The sequence below is a fragment of the Rhamphochromis sp. 'chilingali' genome (assembly GCF_963969265.1).
Source record: "Rhamphochromis sp. 'chilingali' genome assembly, chromosome: 9".
NCBI lineage: Eukaryota > Metazoa > Chordata > Actinopteri > Cichliformes > Cichlidae > Rhamphochromis > Rhamphochromis sp. 'chilingali'.
This window is the reverse complement of record NC_137936.1, coordinates 12,043,576-12,068,368: the sequence shown is the minus strand read 5'-3', so window position 1 is coordinate 12,068,368 and position 24,793 is coordinate 12,043,576. Positions and strand designations below refer to the sequence as shown.

General features: G+C 41.9%; 1 protein-coding gene across 1 annotated transcript in view; it reads right to left on the bottom strand.

The window, feature by feature from the left end:
- The window catches only part of prickle2b (prickle homolog 2b), a 104,589-nt gene that overhangs the window by 20,056 nt on the left and 59,740 nt on the right, over positions 1 to 24,793 (bottom strand). The gene's annotated exons all lie outside the window — the stretch shown is intronic.

The following is a 24,793-nucleotide window of genomic DNA, read 5'->3' as shown; positions in this document are numbered from 1 at the left end:
CAGGAAAGAGAACAGCAGCAGGACGCTGACTTGGTCATGCAAGGACATGAGCGCTCATCCAGAGAGAGAGAGGCAGATAAGCTCTCTTTAACATGAGAAACAGACGTTAGCTGAAACAAAAGGACAAAAGACTTAGAGAGCAATGAAAATCCACTGTATGAAAAATGAATTTAGAGATCTTTAAGAGTTTCATGTCACACGTGAACATTTTGTTCCCTTTACTTAAAAAAAAAAAAAGATCTAGCTCACCAAAATACAGTGGACAATTGTTTGACGGTGTGTGTCTGTGTGTTCATAGTGCTGTGGCCTGAGACAGTGACCTCAGTCAGTACGCACACACATGCTAAAGTTCTCCGCTAATATGTCTCCTGCTGTAGCCAATAGTTCTCTAATTAGGCACGAATAATCCAAGCAGGTATCGTGTTGTGTTTTGAACCCACACAAAAAAATGCAGCTTGCTAACCAAGTTATCTACAGTTAGCACTCAACCAGTCTTGTCAGAGTTCAAAACGAGTGGGTGATGTCATGATGCCTACATTCATCTTTTATATACAGGCTATGACAAACATTTGCAAAAGTTCTCAAAACATCCTGTGTTGTACTTTCTGTTACAGTAGGCATCTGCACAAGAACATCTGCCACGATGGCACTCACCCTCTCTCTTACACACACAAACATGGTAAATGAGAGATGAGGTGAAAAAAAAAAGGTTTATAAAAGCCTGCGCAGACATTGTTGCTGATCCTTTCAGATGTGGAGGATGAATCTTGCAGCATTGCGTCTATAACTCCTTTAGAAATCTAAGAATACTAGTAACAGCTCAGGCTGTACTCACAAGCACTCCATAAGATTTTATAAGCCCTAAACGACTGTGTCCTGTACTCGTAACAATCAGGTTACGGGTCAGCTGGCTCGGGCCCAGCCGCTTTCCTCGATCAGTCATTCCCTTTTTCCTAATAAACTGCTCCCAGACCTGCAGTGAGCTGTTTCAAATGCCACAAGAGGACTGAATAAAAGTGTAGGGGCCAGCTTAAGGGACATACCACAGATAGCATTGCCTGCATAGGCTGTTGGCATGCACAGAGAGCCTTTGCTTGGTAATTTTAGACAGTGAGCCAAACGGGTTTACTCCCTTCCTTCCTAAGTATGCATATTGTGTTTTTTTGTCTTTATCAAAGCACAGGATGAGCAAAACTGTAAATACATTAACCCCTGGGCTGGGTGCATATCTGAAATTTGTAAGAAAGTTTTACTGGCTCAAAGGATCTTATCCTACAAGAACATTAGTCAGGTCTTACCAGAAGGAAGGAACTGATTTATATAATGTCTGATATGGTCAAAAGGCATTCCTGATAAATCAGTGTCTTTATCTAGATTTGAAACATAGCCAAGATCCCAACATGGCCTCTGCATCTTTACTTCTCATCTGCTTTTTTAGGAACACTAGTCTCCTCTCCTTTCATGTGGCAAATGCTGATGGCTATCACCGTAGAGTCAACACACGAGGCAGCTGGGACTCAACCCAACAGCTGATAGCTCTGACATGCTGGGAGGGAGGTAGAGAACCAACTTCCCATATAGCCTCACTTCCCACCACTGCAGAAGGTTTCTTAAGTAAGTCACCAACTAATGTAAAAGCCCATTCACGGTCTGTGAGTGGTCACAAGGGTCCACGTGAAGTAATTTCGTTAACGGCCTTAATTCGCAGGGGTGCCCTTGGTTCCCTGCGTGGACGCCATTGTGCAGTTCCATACTGTCTAGACTACAAAATATGTCAAGTGCACATGTAACACAAAAGTGAACTGCACTATTATACTGTCAATCACATGTACTCTGTAATTTTTTTTACTTTACTTCTTTACGGTCTGTATCTTTATAACAAATGCATAAACACAAGCACGCAGCATTAACCCAGTCTGAATTACTAAATGTGTTTCCCCTCTCATTAAGACCAGGTCATAACCTGAATAAAGCTAAAGTTATTTTAAAGTTTATAAAGTATATATATTACATTTCTTTCTGAAAATAATCTGTTTATAATAATCTCTATTGCTACAGTTTAAAAAAAATATTTTAAATTATCTTTCTTACTTGTTCTGTCGCTATATTTATTCTATTGCGTTGACAAGTAAATTTCCCAAGAGGGGGGGTCAATAAAACTCTTATCTGTCTGCTACAGTTAGCTCAATATTAGAAGCAGCTTTATAACACCAAAAGTTTGGTGCTGCTAGATCTCCAGTCAGGCAGTTTGAAAGAACAGTTTCAATGAGATGATGAAAAGGCTGGCAGTCACACGACAAACTGGTTAATTTAAGGAACACTGCTGTTATCTATACACTGTATATAAAAGATGGACAAAGACACTGAGCTGTCACCCACTGGTTAGCCACGCTCTGCTGCGAACCCTCTGATGAACGAGGGGTAGATCTAACTGAAAAACTGAGAGACACAATGTGGTCACATGGTCTGGACTTACCAATCATAAGGTAGGCCCACCCTAAACATTATGTCCTGTTCAACAGGACCTGAAATGAGTGACTGAGACAATGAACGGACTAGAAAAGCATTTACTGAGGCCACAGATCCAGGAAGCCAAAGCGAAGTGTCGCCATAGACTTCTTTATCAAACAGAAAAGCTCCCCTCCTCCACAGGAGTGGACGCTTCAGTGGACATTTATATCAGGATTCATATTACGCAATTGTAAAGTCTCCTTTTTACTGCAGACTGTCAAATATCACACTTTGCAACAGCAGGATTTTAACTCCGCCTCCCTGTGTAACTGTTCGGATCAGCTATACACACTTTAGATGCGGTGACACTCTCCTTGAACTGGTGACTTTCAAGTGTAACCCAGTCTAAAAGAAAACCAGGAGCAGACAGGGGTTAATTTTTAATTCTTGCACTTGGTTACATATTAACAAATGAAGCATCCCTGGAGAGTGCATGGCACTTTGGAGACGATGTGGAAATTGTTGTCAAGCAATCCAGATAATCCTGGTAAGCTGAGGACTGCTTTCAATCTTTATTTTTGTTTGCTTACATCCCCCACGCTACATTAGGGGTGTAATGATTCATGGGAACACTTGGACTCTGTTAGAAAAGAAGAGGAAAGAGGCCAGTGAGTATAAAAGGTTCAGTGGGCTGATATTCAGTTAGAGCACATCGACCTCCCTTTTTCCAGGGGCTATCAGTACTTTGGCCCAACTACTCTGCCTAGAAAGCAGATTTAGTGACACACAGCACTGGGCCCAGCAGCTCCTCTGTACCCTTGTTCCCAGCAGATAAGTGGCCATTATTCATCCCATGTTGAACATTAACTGGATTAATTCTGCACGAGTTGAGGGGTGAAATTGTATTTGTCCGAAGGGAGGGAAATGGCTAGGAAATGAGGAGAGCAGCCAGCTTGGCTGAAATTCTAATTAGCTCGAGGGTTCGTTAGCACACAAACTCTACTCCTGCTGCAGAAGCCTTGCTGATACAGAGGCCTGTGTAAGCCATTAAGCCGCAGAAGGAAAACGGAGAGAGACTGAAAGAAAGAAAAAAGACAGGAGGGAGGGAAAAGACTGAATATGGACACTCAGCTTCACGCATAAAGGCCCAGGGCAAGGAGATGACCTTAGAGAGTTACTTTTCAAGGGGACTGGAAACTATTTTTGCTACTCCTGCCCCACTTACTCAAAGGCACTTCAGCACAGAAGAAAAAAAGAAAACAACCACCAAACCCTCCACCTCTATCCACCTGATCTATCCATCAGGCCATCAATCTCCACTCTAGCCAACCCTCTCCAGGACGATGTGGCTCAGTTTCCAGCTAGCTGTGCCCAGCGACGACAGTTTGTCATTGAGCATTTCTCACTCATAATCCACATGTGGAGTTTGATTCAAAACATAATTAGGTCACGCTGTGGTATGAAAAAAAAGCAGTCGGGGAAAGAGTAGTAAAAAAAAAAAAATACTGTAGTGTATCCAGTGGGATATGACAAATGGGTAAGGAGAGGCAATATAAATACATTTTGATATGAGGGGAAATATAGAAGGATTTGTGAGAGGGCGTGTCTGCTCAGTCTTCCCGTCTGCGTCGAATACCACAATGTTGCAAAATAATGCATAAAGGTCTCATTTCTCTCTCAGCAGCACATAAAGCCACAACTCCACAGATGATGAACCTGCGACTCCATGAATGAACCACCCACCTCCAGTAGGCCCACATCCACAACCCCGCAGCAGTTTCTCTGACTCAGCACTCTCAGTCTCCACTGATGTTCCAGCTCGCCACCTTGTCATCATGTTCACGAGAAGCATAGGTGTCAGTACTGATCAGCCCACACACTCCACACAACAAAGCTGCCAATCTCTAGAGACATGTGATTAAAATAAATAAATAAATAAACCTAACTAAAATTAATAGAAATGTGTTAAGTATGAGGTCACAATCATGAACAAGGAGGTGGAGAATGAGGAGACTGTAAAATGCCTTTGTGATTCAGACATATTCTGTGCACTTTCTCCAGAACCCTTCTGTCATGGTTTAAGCTCAGACTTTTAGTTAAATAAATCCAACACTCAGTTATGAAAAGCTCAAATATTTAACTTCGGAGGACTTGTGGGTAGAGTAGTGACAGACAGGATAAGTCTATCAAACGGAGCTCAGCCCGAGGGCATTAAATCCATTCTGAAGTACACTTGGAAAATGTACACAAAACCGGACGCTGAGCTTATGCAAAACTGTGCCACGAGTTTAGTTTGTAACTTGTTTTCCACACAACTCATGTGACTGGAAAGAAGAGTATTCTTTTAACTCTATTACGAACTGTGTCTGCGTGTTCCCATCAGGAAACCAGACTCTGTTTCTGTGCACAGTTTGTGGTAAAAATAATTAACGGCAACAAAAATGCTTCAGCATGGGTCATGATAGTCATGTGGGAATACACCTTGAGGTTGGGTTTGCTGCACTTATACTGTCTCCGACTTTAAGATGCAACATAATTGTGGTGGGAGGAGTAGCACTGTTCGGCATTGTTCAAGGCTCTTTAGTCTTTCCACGCAAAGCATTTAATTGGCAACTGAAGCTTGAAGGACGACTTTGTTTCACATACATACACACACACACACACACGGACCTATGAAACGCAGACATACCCAAACAATACATTTAGAGGCTGTTAGATGAATCAGTAAAACGGATGGGAAAACTATATTTATGGGGCTTTAAAAGGTATCGGGGAAAATATGGAACTAGAGGCAGAGCATGTTGTTCAAAAGTCACGGAAAAGTTTTCAAATCCATTTCTAATTTGTCTGTTATTTCCAGCTTCGCCGTCAGACTGAGAACAGTGATATAGGACCTTGTCAACTATAAGCAACTTATTGAAAGAAGGTTTTTTTAGAAACTTATTCAAAATCTATTGGAGAAAATGACAAAATGACAAGACTAGGAGATTAGATTATGTCTATATGAGCTTGTTTGGTATATTAAATAATAAACATCTGAATCTAAAAGAAGATCAGACACTGAAAGCCTGTAGTGAGTGACCAAAGTCATATTTGAGCCATTTAATCTCCCTCAGTTCATCCCGTTACCATGTTTACCTTACGGGAATGAATGAATAGTAGATTTCAATCACATACACAACACGCCACTCAGTCAATACAGCCGCCGCAGCCCTATCCCCACATGGTCCCAAAGGCCTGTGGACGTTATGGATTGGAGGAGAAATTGCCATTTCCAGGACGTGACAGACTTGCTGTGTGTTTCATCACGGGGGTCGATGAAAACGGTGAGTTTGAAGTGTTATTGACCGATTGCTGCTGAGAGCTGAGATTGTAGGCAACAAACACATACACGCAAGGACAGACAAAGCTGCAGGAGAAGGCTCAGGAGGGATGAGTCACAGCAAACAGCACACACGCACACAGACAGACAAATCCCATTAAAGAACTTTTATCAAGCGGAGGTCAAACCTTCCAATTGAGCGCGTCTCTGAGTAAATGCAGACCTTCTACTACATTTTAAGATGTACTGCAGGCGTCTTCTGAATGCCGGGTCTGAGTAATTATTTTTACTCATAAAAAGGTAGTCATGTTGGAGTCTCTGCCCACTTGTAGCTTTCTCTTCACCTAGTTCACTCCCCTCTTACAGCTGCTCCCCTTCGTTACCCTTTTAAAGCATCATTAAGAATATGTGAAAGAGAGCATTACCCCAAGAGAAAAATCATCCCGGTCTGCTGCCGTTTATGCCAGACCTGGCCCCGCTGCTTGAGCCGCTGTTTATTTAAACTGTGAACCTCCATGCCAGGTGTGTGTGAAAGGAAAAGTGCAAGCGTATGTCTGTGTGTGTGTTTAAGTGTGTGAGAGAGGGAGCATGTGCACGGCAGTGGCAAAGAGGAGGGAGCGGTTTCACACAAAACGCAGCGTCTCGCCCTCGGATTTCATTCACACCTTTCTTAACACGCGTTTCACAGCATTTTTATTCGCCCCGCGGGCTCCTGGTCCTGCAGGCCACAGACGGGCCTCTGTGTAGCCCGACTGGGGCCGCAGTGATCAGCCACAGGGAAGCCGAAAACAGACTTCTTACCCCCACTGTGGAGCTCCAGACACAATAATATTAATAATAATGTCCTTCTGCTGACCTGCATCTGACATCACAGCTTGGTTCGGGCATGTTCACATACTCGCACACAAACACAGACATTCACACATGAGCAATTGTATGCATGTATAGCGATTTCCATTCAGACTAAGGTGATTTCAGACACACACGCACACGCACAAGGAAACAGTAATGTTAGTGTGTGATTAGTTAGAACTGTCCCAGGCAGGAGCAAAGGATAAGAAGAGCTGAGAATCAATGAAGTCAGTGTTTAAAAACTGCTGACTGAATGAGAGGAGGAAGAGGACTATATAAGCCTTCAAGTATTCAGACATGAAGACAAGGACTCACTAAAGATAGACACTTATATATGTGTGAAATAAGAACACAAACAAAGAAAAGAGAGCTGGCCATGTGTAATTTGTTGTCCTTAATGAGGCATTCTGTTGCTTTCAGTATTATTTGTGTGTTTGGCTCTAAGCGGCAACCATGAACATACCGAAATGACAATAAAGCTCCCTCTGTGTGTGTGTGTGTGCGTGTGTGAAGAACCTCTAAACAGAAAGACGGCACGAGAGGACAGGAAGAAAAACAGCCGAAGGCTGGTTTGAGTTAAAGGAATGACAAATCAGTGCTCATCAGCATTACATCTGCTAGTTTTCATACAGGCTTAGGAATGACCAGTAGAGTGGCTCTTAAATCACTTCCTCAAAGTTAAAAATATCAAATCTTCTTCATGACACAATGAACAGGTTATTACTGCATATTATCCTTTGGTTTTGGGGGGGGGGGGGGGGGGGGGGGGGGGGTTTGAGTCTGTTGATGGGCTCAACATGTGTTGCTGGCAATGGTTGCACATAAATACCTTTGACTGGAGAGAAACACACAAAGACACAGTCACACACTGTGTGTGTGTGTGTGTGTGTGTGTGTGTGTGTGTGTGTGTGTGTGTGTGTGTGTGTGTGTGTGTGTGTGTGTGTGTGTGTGTGTGTGCCAAAAAACACATGTGTGACATTTCTTTACACTCCCATACTCACAACCATGCAAACAATTGTATCAGTCTTTACAAGCTACCGCTTTCCACAAAAATCAAGCAAAGCCCTCAGTCACTGGTAGTGTAACAGAGAGTGACATACTAATCTGTAAAAAGGCACAGTCGATATCCGCCATGTCTAATCACATCACAGCGCTGCAGCTCAAGTGTGTTCGGTGCCTGTTCTGACTTCCGTCTGGTATCTGGGGCAGCATACCAGCCAGTAGAATAAACTCCGGACAAGAAAGGCTGCTGTGTATATATATATGTGTGTGTATGTGTGCAAGCGCATGTGTCACGATGTGTGTGTATCTGCATGCCAAGACTGTGCCAGCCACAAGACTGATTCTGGCGTCAGAATGAATCACATTCAGTCTGCTCTTCCATCCCAGCAACACACCAAGCAGCTCTCAGAGTGAGAGAGACACAGAGGGAGAGAGAGGGATCATAAAAAGAGATCATAAAACCAACATCAATGGGTGATAGACCGAGCGAGAGGGGGAAACATAAAAGGGAAAGGCAGGAGGCTTGTGAGACAAAGCTTGAGAGGGAAACACAATGAGGAGGAGAAGGCACACAGCGGGGAGGAGGAGCACATGGTAACACCAAGCCCATCCATCTGCAGCCAAACCTCATGCCAATACATTTACGAATACTCTGGAATTAACCTATAACCCTGACTGTATGCAAGCATTAGAACAGAGTGTCAGGGAGAACTGTTTATGTATCATGACCACTGGTCATGATACAAGCTATTGCAGCAACACCAATAATTGGGCAGAACCTCCTGCAGTCCCATTTAGTTGCACATGTCTATCTGTTCCCACCTACATTTAAATTACCATCATTTTGTGGCAAGACTAATGTATTCTGTTTGCTGTGTTTATAGAAGATTACCTCGCAGACCCCAATTAAATCTGAGCACCACAACATGCAGGCATATTTTGCTCTACCAAAATTCTGCCGGCTTCAGTCTGCATTTACCGTAAGCTGGCTACATTTTTTTTTACATGGTTTTAAAACAAAAAACAACACGTCCAAATATCAGGTGTTTCTGCTTGCTTCAGCAAATACCTGTGTCCATATTAAACAATCAAAAGCAGGTAAGGCACAAAATGCATAAGACTTGCCAGACAAGCAAGTCAGCCACACAAACGCAAAAGGATCATAACGGTTTTTTTTATTTTTTACATTTGGATTTTTGAAATACTTAATTTCACAAAACTAATTTAAAATTAATGTTATGTGTAGAGAGATGTGAAGCTATAAACCTTTGGGAGGAGAATCAAGGGGAGGTAAACCAGAAAAGGTCTGGGTGGAGATCATTACAAAAAAAGTAACAAACATTCACCTTTTGCAAGATGTGGTTTCACTGACAAAATCTTCACATTGCCACCCTTTATTTGCTCAGCATCTACTCTTAATACCCACTGGATAAAATATCATCTTCACAGAGTGGAAAAAGAAACATATCAAGAAGCTCCAATACATTTGGTGTGGTATGAATGTCGTGTATATCGTGTCTGCTTTACTGAATATTAGCATCTGTAACTGAAACAGCTTACTATAAGCTGTCTGCGGTGTTTATACTCATTTACTGTCAGTCTTTCTAAGCTGATTTAGTGTTTAGCAGCTGCCGCTTCTTCATATTCAGATGCTTTTTTTAAAAATGTAAGAGTTTCTCTTTTTTTAATTCTTTTTTTATGAAATCAAAGTGCTGTTATTTGAGTTATCCTGATTTAATGAGAAAAAGTCACATTACTAAAGCTACTCATTCAATTTTAGCTCTGTTTGCAGGTACTAATAACGCCTTTCTAGTCTTGGAGATACAGACGTAAATCTAAATTTACTTGGCTTTGTGTGGGCTCGAGATGGCAGAAGGTAGGTTTCCAGCCTCGAGGATCAACCTCTTGACACAGAAACATTGAGAAAAGCTCATGAGCTGTTTTGCATTTAGCTGCTTGTCCATCTGATCCCCTGATCTTACTGAGAGATCAGCGTGCCGTTTATCTATTGTGAACTTTATTGATTACGAATAAAAAAATCAAGGTGAGAGTTTGAACGGACACAGCGGGGAGTCAGACAGTCGCTTTCTCAAACAATATTCAATCAATACACTGGATGAGTCAGCTGGATTTACTGAAAATAATCACAAGCCTCCCCGGATCTTAATTGGAAAATGAATAGACGCATGTGTAGTCATAAACAATAGCTCATGAAAATGTCTCCCGTGGTGGGACGCCGATATGAGCGAGAGCAGAGTTTTCTGATGACACAGCACAGATCTCGGGGTGCAGACAGAACAGCGTGAACAACACATGAACCCCATCACATCTGGGACACATTTGGTGCCCATGTGCAATGTATTACATATTTCTGGAAATCAAGCCACGCTCAAGCCTGTAATCTGTTGATGGGATTTTATTCCCGTTGTTCATGGTTTTGTCTTTTGCGACTTCAGCATTGTAAGAAAAGTTTTTTGTTTTTTCCTGAAGGGAGCTGACAAAAAGTGATTGAGGGGTGCGGAGAAAAGTACAGACTTTCAGCTGAAATAATTTAAATTGGTCTGCTAAAGAGAAACAATGCTACAATGTCAGCGTAGCTGTTTTACCACTGGGCTTTCTTCACTGCTGTAAATGAGTATTTTAGAGCAGAAGGGTGAAATTTATCACCCTCACGTTGGGCATGCTGGGCAAACTTTAGTGTTCCTGTGTCACCCTGAAAGCTCTGATCATCAACTTGAGGATTTCTGGACAACTTGACAGTGAGCTGACTGAAACCTACGACACAGGAGAAGGACAATGAATTGAATTCTTTGCAGAGATGGTTGGACTGTGCTTTTAGCCTGTTAAAACTGAAACCTGCCATCATGTGATGGTTAGACTGGAAGTGGAGGACACAACCAGCAGCCCAAACCCCCCCAGAAAAAACAAAAACGTTGCATTTATGCATTCTTTTATATTTAAAACGTTCCATTTGTGGTGGCGCATGAGTAATCAGGGGGCTGGGGGGTGGGGGACGGGTGGTCTAGAATGCCATGAGCTTACAGTTACAGTTTTACACTAGATAAAAAAGAAAAACAATGAAAACCTCTGCAGAGGGATCAAATTCGTTATGCTAGTTTGCAGTGAATCGGCACTGGTGATTCTTTATGCATCTCTACAGGAAAAAGTCACAATTTCTTCACATTAATGAGTACTTTCGAATTCGGTGCTGTTAGCAATGAGCAACAACAGCATGAATCCAAAACTGTCTGATTCTACCACTGACCCAAAGCCACATTAAATCCTAACAGGCAGCACACAAACCAACAAAGACATAAGGATATGGCTTTAATAAACCTAGTTAACGTGAAGCTTTAAGATGGTGTGCACAGCTCCCTGACATTAGGGAAAACCTCATCTCTTTAAAGCCAGCACCCTACTGGTGGCTTGCTACCGTGACCAGTGGCTTTCTAGGCAGAATGCTAAGCAGCTGAGCGGTTGTACGGCTACTGGCCAAGCAGCCGCTTGTTAGGTCTGTGAGGTTAGACAGCCACATCTGGTCTGCCGGCACTCAGAGCTCCACCATGGTCTGCTATTCAGCCAAACCTCAGAGGTCAGGGACACAACCAGGGATTGGGTGTGTACATATCACAACGTTTGTGTGTGTGTGCTCCTTACCCTTCCACGGATCACACAGAAATTGGAACTAAAAGTAAATTTGAAGCAGTTGTGCTCCACCATGAATAAATATAAGGTTCTCCTTCACATGTCAGATTAAAAGGTACCCACTTATCTCGCTCTTCTTTTTGGAAGGACTGGCATTCATGTGGGCTTGGCTGAAGTAGAGGAGAGTAAAAAGGAACAGGCAGGCACTGATGCAGAACAAACGCTAAATAACAGAAACACTTTTGCGTTTCATCTAGGTACGATTTTACTGATCCCATCCTTGAGCTTTTCCCAACCCCAACCACAAACTGACATCATACATTTCTCGCAATGAAAGACACCAACGAGCAATAGCTTCACTTTGCCAACCTTCAATCTTTCGGTGCCCTTTTTTAGTATTTTACTTACTGTATGTCTCTTTTCCAGTGCACACATAATACGACCAGTAAACCTACTTATCCAATACAAGTTTCTTGCTTCTATAGAAGTAGACAATAAGCTATTCAATATATATTCTTTATCAGCTGACGACTGCAGTTTAGAACTGTCACCAGAAATTTCCAAACATTTTCCCAATTTTGTGTAATAAATAAAGCAGCTCAATTGGATTTCCACATACAGATGCATGCTTGCACATGCTTGTCATACAGTCACGAGAAAATGTGGGCATAATTCCCTCAGAATGAGCTTACATTATGATGCTGGGGCACAGCTTTAGTTGTGGATGCTGGTGTCAGGGGAACTGCAGCTGCGAAACAGCGCAGGACCACAAAGAAAGAATATGATTAAAGTGCAAATGCGAGTATAACGTTTGTTTGAGCAGTCAGCACTTTACAGTATAATGGTGCTTTGCTGCAGCTCATTTGGCCACTAATCAGCACATACCATCTCTGTGCTGAACTGTACTAACGCACCACGGCTCGCCTAAGCAGAGATGATCTGAAAAAGACATTGTGGAAACAAACTGTACAAAGCAGCAGACTAAAGGCCAGGATTACGGCTTTAAAAAGAAGGGGAGGGTATTTTTAGAATGACAAGATAGCTACCAGCTACCAGAATTGGACTGTAGATACTGTGAACAATTAAGCTGGGAAGCAGGTGGTGGCTAATGTGTCACATACAGGCAGATGTTAAATGTGGCATCAAAGGATATAAGCAGAGGATGGGAGGAGCTATTGCGTGTCCCTTGGTGAAGTCAACAAAGAAGTTAACAGGAAGGATGAATAATGTTTGCAAAAACCGAAGGGCTAATCCTCAACTGGTAGCAGTGAAAGAGTTTTTGTCATGGTTGGGTATCAGTTCTGTATTTATTTATTTTTATTCTAAAGTGGTGCCTGATCAAAAGGAGCTCCAGGTAACTGCACCTTTGTTTAGTGTGGAATGTGACAGATTTGGGTTAAATAAGAGTTTTAGAGGGGGAAGATTTACGCCAGCCAAAGGGCATGTTTGTGCCTGCAGGTACAAATGAGAGTAATGGCCTCAACGTGATTGCGAGTGGATTCGTAAGAATTCCAAAGGGAGGAGACAAAGATAGCGAGCGCAGTCGAATAAATGATCAGATACAACTGGGAAGTGGAGATTCACATCAACGTGGTTCCATCTCAGCGTCTTCCATCATGCAAGAACCAGAGCACATGCGTGCACTCACACACACGCTCTCACTTACACACAGACACGCCATGCTTTCGAGAAGGAGGAAGTGAAGCTGGATCAATGGAGCAAACTCCAGCAGCTCTGATCAGACACATGACAAGTGAACTTCCAATATAACGACTTGAGGCCAAACATGAAAACACGTGTTCTGGGGGAGTCTTAAAGTGTGTCACGTTTTCCTCGTGTTGCGTGGACATCTGCGATGTTCCCTCAATAACTTAGGACAGATGAATGACAAATTCCCCACTAATAGGAGGATGTCCTTGTGCATGTCTTCATTAATATGTGGAGGAACTTTGTGGACCAAATTCCATCTAGCTGTACTATTTAGATTAATTAATAGCGTGGATCTGTTCCCAATTATCTTCACATGGTTGTTGATGGGGGTCGACAGCCACATGCAGCGCTGCGCAGGGGAGCTGTGGTCTGTTCTCATTAAAACAGAGTTTGGGCCATGAAGCATCTTTTTTTTCCTCTATGATGTTCGCATCCCCCAACAAATCAACAGTCTTTAAAAAAACGAAAAGGAAAAAAGGCCAGCTCAAAGCGCATCATCCAGGAAATGTCTCTTTCTGCTGTAGTATGATGTTGTTGAAGTCTGGTGTGTAGACATATAGAGGAAGGGGGATGTCAGAAACCACCAAGTTAGAGGTCATTGTCCAAGATCAAAAGGACCCACCCAGCCCCCAAATCTCCTGACTTCATGTGCTGATTTACGAGAGGCAGAAAGACCATTAAAACTTCCAGCAGCAACTCCTGGTTGGTTGGATAGATGGGCAGAGGGCTGGTCACTAGAGGAGACGAAACTAAAAGCTTTCCAGCGACTAGCACAGATTCGAAGCAAAGGGGGGGCCATTTTTGACTTCTGGCAGGAGGATGGGGGTTAAAGACCATGACTGTCGCCTGCACGTGAGGGTGTTTGTGTGTAAGTAATAGAGGAACAGCTATAAAACTTTGCCAGTGTGTGAAACTGCATACAGAAACAGGAAGAGGAAACAGAAAGAGAAGTAACACTTTGAACTTTATTTAAAAAATCAGCTGCTTTCATTACACAGTAGTGGGTGCATTAAGATAACAGTCTTTCAAAGTACTGGGGGGGCTGGGGGTGTCTTATTTGCGGTCAGGGACTTGCAGGAGACTGTGGGAACATTCAGGGGTGGTCTGGGTTTTCCAGAGAGTGAAATCTGCCATCCGAGACGTAATAATTGTCTCACAACCTAACTGTGTGAGTTATAGGTTAGTGATAGACCAGGCTGCCAGTCCAGAGGGAGGTGATTCACGTATACTGTGGAAGTGCCATTATAAACAGTGCTGTGCATGAACTTGCTGAAAAGAGAGCGTTCATTTAGCTTAACCATGTTTTCAATGAACGGTGAAATGGATGAATGGTGTACGCAACTAAAGAATGTAACGTGAGCCGACTTTGCTCTCACGAGAGTCGACTGATGTCATGGCATGCTTTGTTGGCATGGTTGGTGCTAGGAGCGGTTTAGACAAGCGATACTGCTGAAGCCAGCCTACGTGACCATTAGCGGGATTTTTATGAATGAATAGAGAGTAGGGCTGGGCTATATCATACCGTTCACGGCAATACCGGTGTAATGATGGGCAACGATAAGAAAATGAAATATCACGATAGAATATGGGTAAAACGCGCATGCGCAGTGCCTTTGTTTACATAAGCACATGGCGGCGATGCAGAATGAGAAGAGCGAAAGTGGATCGTCGAAGGAAACGGATGAACCAGAACTGGTTTGTAAAAATGCTGCAACTTCAGTGGTGTGGAACTGGTTTGGCTTTCATCCGTCAGATACACAACAAAGCACTAGTTTTGGTAGCGAATGCTGGCGGGCCGTCGTTATTACCGCGTTGTTTGGAAAATACGGCACACTTAAAATCAATCCTTTGATTTTTCTGAAAATCGACAGTGCCCCTTATAATCCCGTGTGCCTTATGTGTGAATTCTGGTTGTGTTTACTGACCTCGAAACGATTTTATGTACACGGCGCTCGAAAATCTGTCAAATGTTTTAGTACGACTTTGCTAAGCTACGAAGCCGCACCGCTTGATGGATTGTTGGAGTATTACGGCTATCGTAGGCAGGAGCCTCGCGGAGTGATACGTACTATGCTTCAACACAATATTACCGTATTGTGTGTGTATAACCTCTTTTTAAGTTTTGTGGATATTATACATGGTTATGCTGAGGATATGTCGGCCAATTTCCACTGGAAATGCCTTTTGGTTAAACTGTCAGCAAGGAATTTACATTTGCACTGTTAATTTTTTATATAACTTTAATGCATTTAAAAAAGCTGCTTGTTTACGTGAAAATACATTGATGTTTGTTTTTTTGCACTAATAAAGTTGTGGAGTTGTAAAGTATTTTGTCTAGTGTTAATTATATCGTCAGTTATATCGTTATCGCAAATTTTCAAATGTATATCGTGATAAATATTTTTGGTCATATCGCCCTGCTCTAATAGAGAGCTAATTCAGATTAATTCAGGAACATTTTTAGTGCAAATTGTACCTGTTGGATCTGAAAAAAACAACAACAACACACACACATTACGAGAATCTGAGGTGTCATATTGAGCTGAAGCTTTTGGTCAATCTATTGAGTGAAAAATTCCTAGAGAACTGAATTTTACTGTTCGGTTTTATGGGGCAGTTAAAAACACTTAATACTCCTTATTTTCTTTTAAAAGTAATCCCTTTTTGATTGCATCAATAGTCTGCAAGGGAGAGTGGGAGGAGATTCTACTGGGAAAGAATAGCTTAAAAAAAAAAGAAAACACTGTTAAACCAACAAAGAAACCTTTAGAAAACCCTGAAATGAATTCACTTTTGGGACTATGAACTTCAGAATGTTGGGTTTGGAAATGTGAGTGTGAGCTAGTTCAGTTTAAACACTGAGACAGTTTTTGCAAAACTAACATAAAGATTTCACACACAGATTCATTTACACAAGCTATAAACCACAACCGACACACACACACACACACACACACACACTCATTGGGTTTTCGTACAGAATATGCATTCACATGTTTATTGCTTGATTGTGATTGGGGGTGCGTGTAACTTCCCTGGGCTCAGCCAGATCTGCGCTAAGCAGTTATGTGCTAATTAAGGTCTGGCCAGGAGTGGAGGGCTGGTGATAAGGCCCGTCTCTGGCCTGGTTACATACACCCACACACTTTTGGGAACAGTCTTTCCTCTAGAACCACCGTTTCAGTAGCATTCACTGATTATCAAGCAGGTTTCAACTGATTACTGAGAATTTGCCATATGGGAGCCAGACGGGGAATTCCTGTCAGGTTATAGAAACCAAAAAGGAAAGAAAGTCTATGATAATGTTGCATTAACCTGTTAGGCTAAACTGTTAAACAACACTGACCTGCTGCCTAAATCCTATAGCAGGCCAAAACACACAGCTGTTCTTCCCGTGTCTCTCCATAACCATAAATGGAGCATTCGATAAGTAAGGGTTGGGCTACAATGGCGTTAAAACAATTTCGAGTCACACATGCTGTTGCAGAGGCAGTAAATCAATTAAAAAGTTTTTTCACAAAAAAAAAAAAATGCACATCTTTCAATAGTTGCACCCACGCATGCATCTTTTGGTTTCCTCATCTTCCATGAGCTAAACTATATAATTCCCTGCTTTTCGGCCCATTCCTCCGCTCCGCATTCCTTTGTATTTGATCACAGCTGATGTTTATCTCTCACTCCATTCTTCTCCTTCACAAATCAAACACAAGTCTACATACAAACTCTTACTGAATAAGAGACGTGGCAAAAACCTTAGCAGTTCATTGTGACAACTCAGCAGTCCACGCTATGCCTGGGTGAATGTCTGTTTTCAATGCGGCATTCCTCTCTGTAAAGATTAGGCAAAACACAGCAGTGGAGACATGGATCACAGATTGTTAGGAATTCATGTCTAAACCATTAGTGGCTAAATTTCATAAAAGATATTAAGAAAGAAGGCAAGGCTAACAGAAGTAAAGCACAATGCCCCAAAGATAAGATATGAAGCAGAGAAAAGAGCAACTCAGTGACTGAGAAACATGTTACGGAGTACTGTATGTGGGCTGGTTCACTGGAAGGATGACTTGTTTGGAACAAGACCAATCTACAGGCTACATGTCTGTATGAAACTGAGCCAAAATACACACACACACACACACACACACACACACACACACACACACACACACACACACACACACAGCACTCCAGTGACCTCCACCACCCTGAACATGATAAGCCAGGACACGCTCCAGTTCTAACTGTGTGTGTTTATCTATATAACTGAAAGAATGAAAGCGTGAGGGAACACACACACACACACGAGCCATTGAGTTTTAGGATCCGTGTGTGTGTGTGTGTGTGTGTGTGTGTGTGTGTGTGTGTGTGTGTGTGTGTGAGCACATGGTTAACTTACAGTTTTTGTTATAATAAGCAGGAGGAAAGCCCCTGTAGATAAACTGGCCACAGTGGAGTACAAACCAGCTGAGCTGCAGTGTGTGGACAAACAGAGCTACTGTAAACTCTACTGCCTTACTTAAAGTCACAACCAAGGGGCTCGCCCTAAAGAAATTATAACAAATATGTTTTTTTGTTAACTGCAATACCAGTGTGATACCAGACCTATGTGCAATCTGAATGCAGTCACTTACAATGATGCATCTAGAATTCTTAAATCTTAAATCCCCTCAACGTTTTACAAACCACAACTTTCCTCTTTTGGTTCACCCCGATGTCCCTGGTACTGTAAATTGTTTTTAGCTAGAGCTAGCATGCAAAAGTATAGCGATTTACACATTTGCATAACAAGAAAAAGAAATATCTCCAGTTCAACCTCAGGAGGAGACACAAATCACTTTGGGAGCCTGCATCAGGAAGGCATGCAAAACTACCCACTGTGGTGACCCCTTGTGAATAAGGCAATAGCCAAAAGCAGCTTGGCAGAAAAAAGTCTATCCTACCTGCACAGCACCAGATAGAAGACTATAACTATACATGTGCAACATCAAGACTGTGGGGCGGGATTCTCATTTGCACTGGAAAGTTTATTTTAAAATGTGAGCATGGGCACAGAGAAGAGATGCTGTGGACAGCCACGGACAAAGGAAAGAGAGAGTATGAGAGATCCATCCCATCGTCCCTGTCCTACTTTCCCTTACAGCTCTCCTTCTCTCTCTCTCCCATTTCTGGTCTTCTGGGAAAGATCAGTGAAAAAAAGAAAAAAGAAAAAAAAATAGTTTGTCAGCAAAGTTCAGGCTATACTGTACATCCAGTGCCGTTTCCTCCTAATTCAAAGCTTCCCCTCTGGAACGCTGACAGTAGAGGAGGAGCAGAAATCCATTTTACACTGCAGGGAAAAATTCATAGTGCTTGGATCCATAAACAAGTAAGAATGCAAATAGTGCACACATCCACTATAAAAATTTTATTTTTGGGAGGGAAAAATTCCTTTACATGACAAAGAATGCCAGATGACTTCTGCCATTTGACGGGTGAATGAGTGGTTTCAACTGCCTACCTCTAAATAGGGGCGTTGCACAATCAAGAAGACAGGTAACCACATGCAGATGCTGGTAGAAAAGGTCACCAGAGCTTTGTTGATATTAGCCTACATCTCGATCTTTGCAGGTGAAACACACTGCAAGTCAAAGCACCCTGAATATCATTAAAAAAAAAAAATCAACAATCTGTTTTATTTCTGGTCATGCTTTCATTTGTTACATCACTGCCAGGCAACACAACAATAAATAGAAAGGGACATGAGGTGATGCCTGCACTTCAGAGAATAAGTCAAGCTCTGCTGTTTTTTGGATTGTGCTGCCTTGACTGTTCTGGTCAGTTTTAACACACAAACAATAAAACTGTGCAGTGGTTTCAATCACTCTTTGTCACGAGGCAGCTTCCCCCCACTGATGCCCATTGTAGAAGTCTGCTCAACCTTTTGCGTGTAGACACGTGTACAAGTGGCACAGACCGTTTGTCAATGCTGCACAAACAATGCATCTTCAGTATGCAGAGAAGACAATGACTAAATAGCAGACTGACATATCATTGTGTACTGGTGACAGCACTGGTAACCGCAGGACAGCAGGACTTGTTTACTGCAGAGGAGGAATTTACCAATCTTCTTGACTTCAATTGCTCACTGTGTGCATGTGTTTCTGTGGAGAACCGCAGTGCCTTGTGCATTACCTTCCTGTCATACCGAACAATGGGTTGTTTTACAAAAACCACACTCCTGCCTCCTTGGATCTGCGTGGAGAGACAGAAACGGAGCGGAGGTAAAAATGTCTGTGATGGAGACATTACGGGTGGAGAGATCATCTGCCATACATTTCAGTGTGTATATGTGCATGTACTTTGCACTTAGCTCTGTGTGTGTGTGTGTGTGTGTGTGTGTGTGTGTGTGTGTGTGTGTGTGTGTGTGTGTGTGTGTGTGTGTGTGTGTGTGTGTGTGTGTTCGTTCGTTCTCCTGGCATGATTGAGCGGGCCCCTTGGCCGTGCCAAGGCTGCGGTATTCTCCAGCCAGCAGCAGAGGCAGAGGAGCACAGATACTTCATTATGGCCTCATTCATCACCCCTGGGACAGCTTGGCAATGCTCTCAGTTCCCCTCCTTCTCCTCCTCCTTCTCCTCCTGCCTCCCTCTAACCTCACCTCTCTACTTGCAGCTGTACAGGTCCCTCGCTCAGCATCTCCTATACATCTTTCACCTCACCTCCCTCTCTTAGCACACACTCCCTCTGTGCTTCTCCTCCTTCTTTCCCCTGGCCTGGCACTACTTTCTCTTATTGTTGCTTCGCTCCAGTGTTTCCCCTCTCTCGCTTTACTTACCTTTGTTTAACCTTCACTCAATACCCTCTTACAAGTTTTTAATTAACTCTCTCTAATCCTCTGTGTCCCTCTGTCTTAAACCTTCCTCCCATGCATTCATTAACTGCCTTTCTGGATTTGTCTCCTTTTCCCCCTCAACTCAGGTCATTTTTCATTCTTCTTACTCCTCCTCCTATAACGACTCTGCGTTGTTGTTTGCTGAATTAGCCAAGTGTAGAAGCTACTACATTTTCACCTTCTCTCAGTGATCACAGTTTGACAGTAGAAATATCTGGAGAACCACTGATGTATAATGCTGTGTGTATAAGTAAACAGTCTGGCGCTTTGCAAAAAAAACACAATTTGCTTCTTTTTTTCCAAGAGAAGAAGGAAGAAGATTGATGCAATGATATGTGCCTCAAGCACAGAGCATTGGGAGCCTATTAGCCTTGCTTACCATATGAACTGAAAGCACAGGGAATCAAACAACTGTGGCTCTCAAAAATAAATTAAATAAGAAATAAACAAAAAGACTCCTAGCAGCACATATGAATGTGGTCTACAATCCAGACAGCAGGACGTTTCTGTGCCACTGCTATATAAGGTATAAGGTTGACAGGTTGTTGTTATGTTACCACGGAAATGCAAAACGATGAAAATGACGTGGTCATTATACTTAAGCTCCATCAATTACACTTTTTTTTTTCACCAATACTGATCAAACCCATCAATCAATTGTTAAGAAACCTACGCAAACAAACACAATAAGACTCTAAAAGTCAGCACTCTGAAGCAACAGTCAGATTTTTAATTTGGCTGTGACTCTTCAAATCAAGCCTTCACTTATCCATGGAGCAACATGTGCTCTGCTTGTGGTTAACTGATGAGAGAAGCTCAAATCTGAGGTTGAGTGAGTGTTACCGGTCGAGCCTTTCCTGCTAAAGAATGTGGACTTGTAAGTAACCTGTATGTGACGTAGATCCAGTGTTGTGGGAATTGACGGACTCTTATACTGACAGCCACTGTGTAATGAAAGCCAACAGGGTTACAATACAGTAAGTTACTACAATCACAAATAAAGTATTTAGATGTGCTTCAGTTATCTACATGTGAAAAAGTTTACAAAGTTCGCGAGTATATTAATTGTTGTAGATAACATCTGAATCTAGTTCTGACAACTGGCAAAATTATGATTAATGAGCAGCCCTAAAACTAGAGATGCACCGATCAATCAGCCAGGGACTGGAATCAGCCAATTTCCAACATTTTTGGCCAAGACCAGCGACTGGCTGGTTAGCCTCACACGTGTCTGATTATAGGCCAGTCCATTTTATGCATGCAAAACACATGCACGACAGCAAGTCTATCATTTTGCTAACTATTCAACCTTAGGTTCCTACCCTTTTTGGCTAACGCTAAATTTAAGTGCTTTAAAATTGAACTGGGGACAAATAATTGAGTAAAGAAACCTCCCAATCATGTCATTACAGTCACAGTGATTCTGCACAGAACTGCTGAACAGATTGATTAGCTACAATTTGTCATCCAGCTACTAGATATTTTTCTGCCCTGCACTAGTATTCATACATTTACCTTTATACACTGATTTAATAAACAAGGTATGCACAAACTAGGAAGGCTCAGACGTGGTTGTCGGCAAATTTTATTTTATATTATTAAATTTGGAAAAGAGAGAGAGAGGTTCCATTCTCTCTAGCGAGTGCTGAGGGCCAATAGACTATGGAGCTCAGTGAAACAAGAATGCCATAGGTATCAATCTCCCTATTCAGGTATCAATCTCCCTATTCGGGTTGTAGAAACGAAGCAAACAGCCATAGTATCCAAAGAGTTAAGCTACTGGTCAGTGTAGGCAGCAGTTAGGCTTTAAAGTTTTTTCAACCCCCCCCCCCAAAAAAAAGATAAAAATACACATACAGCACAGAATCTACCAGAATCTACTGATTGGCTCTCACACAACTTTTCCTAACCCCAATAATGTGAGTATACATTGCATTTTTTGTGTGTGGGTGTGTTTAGACTATAAGAGTGGGGCGCCTACCTGCTATCCCATATGGTTGGCATTCAGCCTAATTAAAGCATTTGTTGGCCCACAAACTGGGTGTATTACCAGAAGTGCTCCTCTAAGTCCTGTATTTATGGCAACTTGGCATTAAAATAGACAAGGATAAAAGGAGACTGGAGAAAACTCTGATTTCTGTGCATGTTGCCATAGAGACGGGAGAAAAGTTCCCAGGCAACACAGCAGCTAACCAGCAATGCCAACTTACATGCTCACATTATGACTGTAAATCGTTCCACTGCGTTTTAACATGTGATTTCACTGTTAATCATCTTTTAGTTGACTTTGAGTCATGAAGATGTATTTTAATGAGGCATATCACACCAAAAAATCATTTTGAACCAAATAGCCAAAATAATGACGCTTTGTTGAAAGATTAACAGATGTACCCTTACCCAACTCACTTTTGCCACCTATGACACTGATCATACTGACACTTATATAGCCTACAGTAGACTCCTCAACAGTGTTTTCCACTCTGTAAAGAGACAGAGCACATATAAGTGCTGCCCACACCAGAGGGGAAAACAATTCATGACTCTCCATTGACTTTGCATAGCGTGAAAGTGCTTCCTTGTCAGTTCTGTCTGCCAACAAAAAAATAAAATAAATAGAAAACATAAAAAACCCTGATAACTGTCCAAAAGCTGCAGTTCAGTAAGATGGATTACCAACAGGGTAAAGAATCCAGGAGTAAGATTTTATAAAGTGTAAAACTGAGCCTTTTATAGGCCAAGTGGATAACAGTGCAATAAGACATGAGGTATCAGCAGGAGGAATGGAAAAACTGTGGGATCCTGACCATATAACATCCTGTCTATAAAAAGATGTACATAGCTTCTGGGTCTGAAAAGTAAACGCAGTGTGTAAATGGCTTAAACCTGCATTCGCTCAAATGGAGCAACTCCAAACAATGCAAAAGAGAAGTCTGGTTGGACAAAAATCTATGACAAGACTCTTGGCTCTCTCGATCGGTGACTTCAATAAACATTTTCCTGAGGAGTTTATGGTCTCAGTCATTGGTTTGAAGTCTCTGAATACACCATGATGTTCATTTTTTTAATTGTAGTCCAGCTTTAGCATCAAAGATAAGGACAAAACAGGGTATGCTTTAGCATGGGGCTAACTTGTGATTGACAAGTTGCTGCTGTATAAGATTAAATTACATTTTCATTCTGAAATTAGGACCGAACCCAGTAGAAACATTTACAATATCACATGTGAAATGAAATGTGGTACTGGTGAATTGTTATACCCCTAACATATATGTTAAGCTAAAGCTTTTCTACAGCTAATGAGCTGATGAACTAACTAAAGTAAGCAAGCTAGTGTAGCTTTGTTAGCTTGCTAACACATAGGCCTATTTGTTAGCTTGCTAACATAGCTAATGATTTTCTAACAACTTAGACATATGGTGTAAAGAGAAAAATCTTTGACATGACAAAAATCTAAGGTCTTTAGCCAACCCAGTGCCTTCATTATATTTGGAATTGGGCAGAAATGCTTTTTATTCAACTCTCAATTTCATATAGGCATATTTGTTTTTGCCTACCAGTGGCCATGAGTTTCAGAGTACACCCCATGTTTGGGACTAGGTAAGGGTGACCCAAACAGAAGACATATGACAGTAGAAACGTAATACATCATCATGAGCCTGCTGGTTGAGGTCAATATGGAGAAGCCGTCCTCAAACTTCCCAGGTGGGAATTGCTTACAGTAAATAGTGAAACTGAATGCACTGGGAAAAACAGAAAAACTGCTATGAACACAGCTGTAATAAGGAGCTGTGATTCAGTTCATTATTATTCTCCATCAAAACTTTAATGAACTGTAAGAGAGCCAGCACTTCCTCAGCCTGCTGTGAAACCAGAAATAGCTCTGTTTAGTGTGGCACATGGAGCAGATGGATCAAAAACAAAGAATTTCCACTGCCAAATTTTCCACCATGAAACTACTTCCAGAGACAGAGGTGGTGTGTTGTAGTTTGTTGTGTTGTGACAGGGCACTTTATTCCTTATATGATAAGAATACAGAGCGTCAACAAGAGTCAAAAATCAAACGAGTTTGCCCTTACTACTGCAACTGGGCTGTGTATGTGTCACTTTCCCCTATTAAATCCTGCAGGAGATCTAAAGCTAATGCACATCCCACAAAAGCCCAATCCATCACTTCTCTTTTAATGAACACTCAACAGAACTGGAAGAGGTCCTCAGCCACTTTCAAACCATGCCAAGAGATGGTGAACGATGATGTGTAAAAAACAAACATCTGGAGCATCTTTGATCACTGACGAGTCTACATAGGAGAACAAAGGAAGGAGGCAAAAACGGATAAAGAGAGTCAAGTGTTAACATATTTCTCCCTTTCTGTGTCTTATTGAGGACAGAAATTAATAAAGTGTGACGCAAAGATCTCCAAAAATAAGCAAAAACAAATTTCCTCCCTTGTCAGCAGAAATTTTCTGAGAGATAAAGTTCAACTAGAGTATGCTATGTGTCTCCATTCCTCACTCAAGTTATCTTGCACCTCACAGCAACCTCTTATGCTGCAAAACACTGCTGCTATAAGACCACATTTTTTAGTCTGGGCTGTGTTTACCAAAAATGTCTTCTGCCGCGAGCCTTCAACAAAGCTCTATTGTTCCATCCAGGTCTCAGCATGACAATGACTTGATTTCCATGAGATTTTTATGGTAACTGACTTATTCTCTGTAACCTAATCAAGGCTTTAGGCGTACATTTAAAAAAAAAAAAAAAAAAAAAAAAAAACAGTGGGTGAAAGTATGGAGCATTATTAAAGATAGGTGGTTTGGCTGCCACATGACAAGCGGGTCACAATCCTTGTATAGATCCACTACACAGAGAATACAGGCACACACACACTATCACTGTCTGCTCACTTTACTAATCTTTTACAGTTTCATGGATTGTGTCGTGTTTTT